The sequence below is a fragment of the Paroedura picta genome, chromosome 1, assembly GCF_049243985.1.
Source record: "Paroedura picta isolate Pp20150507F chromosome 1, Ppicta_v3.0, whole genome shotgun sequence".
In the NCBI taxonomy this organism is placed as follows: domain Eukaryota; kingdom Metazoa; phylum Chordata; class Lepidosauria; order Squamata; family Gekkonidae; genus Paroedura; species Paroedura picta.
In genome coordinates this window covers 134,303,990-134,311,659 of record NC_135369.1, presented here as the reverse complement: position 1 = coordinate 134,311,659, position 7,670 = coordinate 134,303,990, and the positions used below count along the sequence as shown (strand labels likewise).

Here is a 7,670-nt window from a genome sequence, read left to right as displayed (position 1 = left end):
ACCTGACAGGAAGGTGTGGAGTATGAATCCAATGTCTTGCTTGGGCCAGACTCATTAGCATAGCCAAGAGACAGAGTGCTATGTCCTGGGAGATTGTCCTGGCTCCTTTCTTCAGCTCCTTTGTTTCTGCAAACTACTAGTCTCCAGCTGGGCTCCTATAAATGAACAGAGAGTAGTAACAAAATGGAAATCTTGGGGTGAATTCTTGCATAGAGAGCATCATACTTGCTTTTGGATCCCAGTTACTGGGAAGAGGTTGGATGGGAAATTAACGTGGCGTAGTTAATATGCCTACATTTCTACATCACAGATAACCTGTGTTCATGTTTATGGGGAATTTTTGGCACCATAAGAGAAGAAGAGAAAGAATTCAGCAACAATGTGAATTCAGCAACAAATCCAGGGCCACGAACATTCTTTCCTCTTAATTGCAGTTATATTTGCATGAAACTACTGCTTTATATCTCAATGCCATAAATAATCAATTCTACACAGGTCTTAACAAGTACTACAACTTATTCAATTTGGTTTTCAATAACAGAGTTATTTGAAGTATGGAATACCAGAGACAGTCAAGGACAAAACTAGATGAGACAGAAAAGACCCCATGATCACACATCCTTTCTTATTCAATCACTTATTTATTAGGTTCAAAGCAGTCATGGAGGGATCCAGCATGTTTCTTATCATGGGGCAAATATCCGTTCTGGTCAGGAAAAACAGATTCAAGAATTCTCCATCCAACTTGATTAAGATTTTCTACCACTTTGCCTTATCCAGCCCACTTTACACAGTGTTTTTAGTAGTTTTGTGAGATGATTTTTATTTACACTTCGCCATCCACCAGTTCTATCAAATCTATCAATTTTCTTGTCTAGCCAGTGGCAGAACATTAAGAAATGAGCAAGTCATTTTATGTCAGCTAAGCATGAATGTGAGTCATTGTACTATTTTGCTGCCGTGTGGTTGGCATCGCATAACTTTCCCCCTTTGTTCAAAAAGAAATTGGCTGGACAACAGTTGAGTGCACCACATGGCCACATGCAGAGCTGGATACTGATTACAATTGGGATATGGAGATACTTTCCTGCTTGGAGAAAAAGAAAACCATTTCAATAAATGAAAATGAGCCTAGAATGAAAAATGTCTACCCGTTTATAGTCTACGTTCTATAGGCTACACTTTCAATATCAAGACCTAAAAACGCTTTGGGGAAACCAACTAACATTTTACAGATTTTGGGAATTCAGTTTTCCCCATATGTTCCATATTTCCCAAGCATAGCATGGAGCTCTACAAATTAATTGTCTGTTTCTGTAAAGAACCTCCTGTGCAGATGGTGGTTTGATTAGCATGTGTGTATCCTGCTGACGTCTTTCCACTGCCTCAGCCAGTTTTGAAAACCCAGATATTGAGAGAAGTATGGGCTTCACAATCATTAACATTCTTCAGCTCCCCAGGAAATATACATGAAAGGGTAATGTTTCCATTAAGCAAAGCAATGCTTGAGGGAAATAAAGACTGAGATATTCTCACCGGTAACTGAATCAATCCAATAAGTCCTCTAAGCAGAAAGTCACTTAATGAGGGAAGGCATGACCTGGCTTTAGACAGCTTATGGATGTGCAGGATTCTGAATGTCCTCCAATGTAAAAAAAGTTTATTGATATGAAAAGAGTGCTTTATTTCTGTGCTTCTCATAAGGTACTTAATCTTGTTTTCATTGCCGAAAACTACAGTGGTGTTTCTGAAAAGAACTAAAAAAAATGGCTGCCCAGACTGTACCATGCAAATTGCCATTATTTTACAAACATATTCTAGATTCTGACCTTATACATTGTTCCCATCCTAATTGCAATGTGTTTATACTAGATATTAAGCCCGCTGTGCCCAAAATACAGTGGGCGCTAGCGGGGTGGGTAGATGTATGGGCAGAAGGAAGGAAGAAAGGGAGAGAGACAGAGAGAAAGACAGAAAGAAAGGGGGGAAGACAGAAAGACACAAAAAAAGAGGTAGAGAAACAGGGATCAAGAAAAAAGCAGATAGGAGGGAGGGAGGGAGGAAGGAAGGAAGGAAGGAAGGAAGGAAGGAAGGAAGGAAGGGAGGAAGGGAATGCTGGGAGGAAGGAAGGCAGGGAGTCAGATAGGTGGCATGAAAAATACAGCGGGCATTAGCAGGGTGGATGGATGGATGGGCAGAAGGAAGGAAGAAAGGCAGAAAGAGAGACAGAGAAAAAGACAGAAAGGGAGGAAGGCAGAAAGAGACAAGAGAAGAGGGAGAGAAACGGAGCGAGAAAAAGGCAGATGGGAGGGAGGGAGGGAGGGAGGAAGGAAGGACAAAGGTAATGCTGGGAGGAAGGAAGGCAGGAAGGGAGTCAGGTAGGTGGCATGAAAGGGGGGATGGGGCAGGGGTGAGAGGAAGAGGGGGGTAAGGTGCCATAGGGGGAGTGGACAGTAGCGATGGGTGGCAAAAGTGGGGAGGGTGTGGGTGGGTGGGGGCTGGTAAGCGGCAGTGGAGGTGATCGGGGATGGTGGGGGTGGGTGGGGAGATTGCACGGGAGGAGGGAGGGCTGGTTCAGGGCAGCAGAGGTGAGCAGGGATGGTGGGGGCGGGTGGGAAGATTGCACGGGGGATATATATCCTTATCCATATATATCCTTATCCATTGTTGTTCCTCTATATATTTCTGAAGAAACAGCCTAGGGGGTGGGATATGTCTGGCTGTCCAAGTTGGAATAGGGCCAATCAGGGTGCAGCCAGCTTTGTCTTGATTGGCCCTGCCCCTGCGGCTCCCACCCTCCGGCCCTGGACTCTATCCTCTTTGCTCTCAGATGCCTCAGTGCCTGGAGCCAGCAGCAGGTGAGAGGGCCCTGGGCAAAGGGTCATGGAGGAGGGCTTGCTAACAAGGGCCTCCTAGCTTGCTAGGCTGGGCCTGCTCACGAGAGCCTCCCAGCCTGCTGACTGCCTGTTAAGGAGCTCTGTCGCGGGCCTGCTAATGAGCTGCCCAGCCCCCGCCCACCCCACTTGATTTGGCTGTGAGCTGTGGCTCAAAGCCACCTTAACTGCCTGACCAGGGGCCAGGGGAGGGGACCCTTTCAGGGCCCGTTATTAGGAACGGGCTTTGAAGCTAGTGTACATATAATATCAGAATGTTTGACTTTTTTGCTTCTGCCTTTTTTAGACATTTGATATGTTCTACATGTTATAAATTCAATGCAGTGATTGGCTGCCATCAAAACACCAAGTCAAGCAGGGGGGGTTTCAGTTGTTGTTTTTAATAGGCAGAATCAGTTATCATAGCTAGTTTGGAAGCCTCAACTCAGTTTTTTTGCATCGGTGTTGGATCATCCTAGCTCTGAGAGGTCATCGGTTTCTGAGCATCCAGGTGGGCCCTGGAGGTTTCTGGAAGGCTCACTTGTGAGCTGACCGGGAAATGTCTAAAGGGGAGGTGAGAGGAGGGGGAATTTTTCTTTCTCCTCGTCTGGGTGTGAAGAACTGAGCTTGGGCACCAGATGACATAAGAGCTGGGTAGGAGGGGCAAACTCTGAGCTTCCACGGCCTCCCTGACACAATGACACAGCCACAGCTCATGACCCAGAGGCAGGAGGGGGAGGGGCTCATTACTATGCCCTTGTGTGACATCACAGGGCCACTCCCCAGAGGGCTTCGTTACCACGGGGAGAGTATGGCCTGCTCAGAGGATGGCCTGCTCAGAGGCAGGCAGGCCAGCCTGGGGATGAGGGGGCCTTTGAAGGGAAGGTTGAGGACTGCTGACCCAAGTGACACACCCTGTGCATCCCAGAGGAAGGCTGGGAACCCATGGAAACCGAGGGATTTGTGACGAAGAGTTTGCTGCCCTGCTGGTGTGGGGCTCTTCATCCCAGGGAGCAGGGAAGCAATCCTGGGAGGACCGTCCCGCTGGCCAGTGTCCAACAGCCCCTGAGTTCTCAGGGAGGCCTTCAAGTCCTGTGTATCTCTCTGTTTCTCCTCCAGACACAGGCAGGCACCCAGATCCAGGCAGAAGGGATGCTGAGAGGAGGAGACTGATCCTGTGGAGGGGAGAGGGGCCAAAGGCAAGTTGTCCCGCTATGTGGGGCAACTTGTAGTGTAAGCAGTGCTAACTGGCAACTCGAAGCTGCCGGAGTGCCATGGTCAGAAGCGCCTGATGACGTTAGCTGATGGAAGCTGGCAGAACTCGATTGGTTGGAAGGGGGCAGAAATTGGCAATGGCAGCTGGGGAGTGTGTGTGTGTGAATGTGTGTGTGAATGGGGTGTTCCATAACTGAGGGGCTTTCTACCCTCAGCGCAGTGCACTGGCGTGAATGTGTGTGTGAATGTATGTGTGAATGGTGGGGTGTCCGTTTCTGTGTGGCTACCCGTCCTCAGTGCGGCGCACTGGCGTGAATGTGGGTGTGAATGTGAGCCAGTGGCCATCCGCAGGTGGAAGTCCGTGGAGGCAGGCTGATGGACCCCAGTGGATGTTGGCCAACTGAAGGCTGTGGAAGCCCCTGGAGGATGCCGGCAGAGGGGAGTCCGCGATCCCTGCTTACCGCTGTGTTTTTGCCTTGCAGGAATGCGTCCAGCTGGACTTATGGCATAGCCAAGGAAAATGTGAGTCTGGAGACAGTACCAAATTTTTGTGTCACAGCTAAGAAACCTTGGGCTGCCACATGTCTAATTTCAGAAGGTAAAGGCCCCCAAAATAGGACCTTGGAAGATTATCATAGTGACCAGGTAGGTTCATAATGAAGTAGGCAGTCTTTCAGGTATGCCAGTTCAAACCATACAGAGATTTAAAGGTCAACACCAGCACCTTGATTTTGATCTGAAAACAGACTGATGATCAGTGTAGATGGACCAAGATTGGATTTAACAGAATTGCTTACAAATGGCTCATGGATTCTCTCAATCACATGTAAAGTCTCTCAATCTGTGTCTGAAAGGGTCTTTTGCTGGCATAAAAACTGACAAACCCATATATCATGTGGAGAACAGAAGCGCTTTGCTATTATAGGCTATGATATAAGGATGGGATGGCATGTACAGTTCTCAGATGATAAACTCTCTGAGACAGGAACTGTCTGCATTCTGTACACTCTCTTGTAAACTATACACATTAAACCAATGCAGCATACTAGCAGGAACAGGAATGGGATTGTGAAGATTGTGTTCAGGACTTGCAGGCTCAGTCTTTTAAGCTTGAAGGCTTGCAGTCATTTGCATTCTGCTAGAATATGCCCCATTTTCAGGTAGAAAACTGTACCCTTCCATTTACAGCAGAGAAGTGGGTTTCGTTGACATTTTTTGAACCACATTTAGGAAATAGCCTTATAAAATATGGTGACTCTATCCTACATGTATAATTCCTGGTTTGCCAACCTGCTTTCCTTTGCTTCTCTTTGATGTGCCTTTTAATTTGCATAGGGTGCATGCCCTGTGTTTTACAGACCCAATGAATTAATATACTAAGCTCTCCACGGGTGGATTTCAATACCTTCCTGTACAGAGTGCTTGCTCATAAATGTGGCACACAAAGGAAATATATAACAGGCCTCCATAAAGTTAAATATCCTAGTACAAGTAAACTCTTATCAGTGGGTTCTTTAAAGAGCCATCTCCAGAAGCTGGGAGGGATTGAAACTTCAGAATAACTCCCTATGTGCTATGATTTACAAGCCATTAGATGATCTATTTAATATTTCCTTTCCTTAGCACCTAATGGCCCTTCAAAAAACCCGAGAATGCCTATTAACCACAGAGTAACTCATAGCACTTTTAAGAAGTAGATTAATCTGTGCATTTGAAAGATGACATCTTGTTATTTTCTTTGTCTTCTGAGGCACCCCTTTGAAGTGGTACTCTAGCAACTGCTACATTTGCAAATGAAATGGAGACAGAAATCACCATTGAGTGTATCATAGTGATTTATCAGTTCTCTAGAATGGGCTCTATACAGCAATGGTGGCATTGTGACCTTAAAAGGGAGTACTGTTAAATTTGTAAATCAGATGGTGGCTCACTTGGCCCACCTCATGCAGCTGTATGTAAATAAAATAGATATATTCATACACAGTTCTCTGTTCATGTCAACATGCCAAGTTCCCTCCCTCAATGTGCTGAAAGTCCCATACCAGGTTTGAAACAATGTTGCTGGACATTGAGAGTATCCCTTGGCCACACACCCTGCCAGAAGACATGGGATAGGTGATTAAGGAAATGATCTTCCATCAAATCCAATGGCTCACAATGCTCGCCAATTATCCTTAGCTATCTTTGCCCTATTCCAGCCAATTACTTAAGGCCTAACTAATCAAAACCCAGTCCTATTTAATTTTAATAACTCTCCTTTAGTGACATCACTAGATATACCTGGCTAATCCCACAGGATCCTATGAAAGGGCAGGTGGGTTATGGGAGGGATGCATCTTATTTAAGTGGCTATCATTTCCCATTGGCTGATGTGGTCCGAGCTGTGAACAAGACAGTCCCATAGCAAATTTGGAACAAGGAGTAAGGTCAACCAGTAAAATGGCCATTCGTTCTGTGAAAGTACCTTTACTGAGGAAGTGGGGCTAATGCTCCCACCTCTAGGGCTCACAGAGAAGTTTCTTAGACCCTTAGATCAAGGTTCCAACCCACAGAGTTCACAACAAAGTTTCTTGTGACTCAACATTATATCTTAAATAACTGGGGTGTGGACTTTGCAGATGATACTAGAACAAACTTCTAGGCAAGTTGTTCTGTTCAGCTATTTTGCTGTTTCTCTTTTACAGCAGCAATGGGGCCTGTAAAGAAGGCAAATGGAGCCATAACAACAGCTTGGATGGATCATTATGTAGCAGTAAGTAGTAACACTCCTCTTATGGCTCTTTTCATTTACTGGGTAAAATATTGCTGCTGAAAGCCTTGTTTCTATGCATACACTTCCATTATTAACATTTCAGTTTGTTTCAGAACAACTTCCCTATAAAAGATGCTATTTTTCAAGGCCCGACTTTGGCAGAAGGTTCTCTTCTCTCTACACCATGCCCGGCACCCATGATTTATATCAAATTCAACAATGCCAGTCCTCATTTGCGTGTGTATGAGCACGGGCTTTTTGTTTTCCTTTGATCAGGTAGGCAGTTGTGTTGACATTTTTTAAAAGCTTGACTGAAATTTTAGCTAACTATAACATAGAGAGCAAAGTGATTCTCTTCTGACTAAATGAGGAAATAACTTGAATTTCTGCCTTGTTTACAAAGTCAAATCCTGGTTGACTCTTGTTTCTGTTATTTTAGATGGCCTGAAAACATAATGAAGCTATTTTTTTTAACAGCATTGGGGAGTTAAAGAGATGTTCACATCCCTTTGAAAGGTTTTTCTTTTGAACATTAAGAGGACAACAGGAAGACATCCTTCAGAATTTAAATAGAAAGAAGATGCGTGAGCCTGAAGGGCCATGTGTTACAATGGTTATATGCAAATATTTTTCCATGTTCATTAGCTTTTTGGAGAAAGGATATTGTTATTGACATGTCTGATGTTGCTGAGAAATTGTTTGCCTTTATATATGTATTGTAGGAAGACTATAATAAATACATGAATGTGCTCATTTTGTGTTCTTAGCTCAGTAAATTTTTAAAAAAACACAGCTGGTAGTAGTCATTTTGACCTGTTCTTTGAAAACAT

The 7,670-nt window shown here is 44.8% G+C and overlaps 1 long non-coding RNA gene across 3 annotated transcripts; it reads left to right on the top strand.

Moving 5' to 3' along the window:
* Positions 1 to 3,764: 3,764 nt before the first annotated feature.
* On the top strand, positions 3,765 to 7,469 carry LOC143843347 (uncharacterized). 3 transcript variants are annotated; one of them, XR_013233539.1, is made up of 3 exons: positions 3,765 to 4,733; positions 6,773 to 6,840; positions 6,954 to 7,469. It is a non-coding gene; the product is annotated as an uncharacterized LOC143843347 (long non-coding RNA). The 3 variants fall into 3 exon arrangements; XR_013233544.1 differs by having other exon boundaries at positions 6,944 to 7,469; XR_013233547.1 differs by having other exon boundaries at positions 6,773 to 7,116; positions 7,280 to 7,469.
* The last annotated feature ends 201 nt before the right edge of the window (positions 7,470 to 7,670 follow it).